We start from the raw sequence: 649 nt of genomic DNA on the forward strand, positions 1-649 counted from the left end.
TATAGCTCAGAAGTTCGAGCTAAAGCCGGCATTCATCCATATGTTGCAGCAATCCGCACAATTCAATGGTTTAGCCGATGAGGACCCAAACAGTCACATAGAGAGCTTTCTTGAGGTGTGTGATATGCTATAGATAAATGGCGTGACGGATGATGCCATCAAACTGAGAGCCTTCCCATTTTCCCTAAAGGGGAGAGTGAAGCAGTGGCTTCACTCGTTACCTAGAGTGTCAATTACGACGTGGGAGGAGATGGTAGAAGCTTTTCTAGCCCGTTATTTCCCTCCCAGAAAATCAGTAAAGCTTAGGAACGAGATCTCATCCTTTGTTCAGTTGGAATTGGAGTCTCTATTTGAGACATGGGAAAGGTTCAAGGAGCTTCTGAGAAAGTGCCCGCAACACGGATTCCCGGAGTGGATGATTGTTCAAACCTTTTACAATGGTTTGAACCCGAGTACAAGGCAACTTTTGAATGTGGCAGTAGGAGGTACCTTAGGTAGCAAGACCCCCGATGAGGCCCGTCAGTTGATTGAAGAAATGGGGTTAAACAACTATCAATGGAATGCTAGGGAGAAGAAGAAAGTGGCCGGTCTCCATGAAATAGATGCAGTAACTTCATTGGGGGCTCAACTGGAAAATTTAAGTAAGAAG

The 649-nt window shown here is 45.3% G+C and overlaps 1 non-coding gene across 1 annotated transcript; it reads right to left on the reverse strand.

The window, feature by feature from the left end:
* Nucleotides 1–298: 298 nt before the first annotated feature.
* LOC120274399 lies at nt 299–405 on the reverse strand. Its single transcript, XR_005540921.1, has one exon. It is a non-coding gene; the product is annotated as a small nucleolar RNA R71 (small nucleolar RNA).
* Between the last annotated feature and the right edge of the window lie 244 nt (nt 406–649).

This window comes from Dioscorea cayenensis, chromosome 12, assembly GCF_009730915.1.
Source record: "Dioscorea cayenensis subsp. rotundata cultivar TDr96_F1 chromosome 12, TDr96_F1_v2_PseudoChromosome.rev07_lg8_w22 25.fasta, whole genome shotgun sequence".
NCBI lineage: Eukaryota > Viridiplantae > Streptophyta > Magnoliopsida > Dioscoreales > Dioscoreaceae > Dioscorea > Dioscorea cayenensis.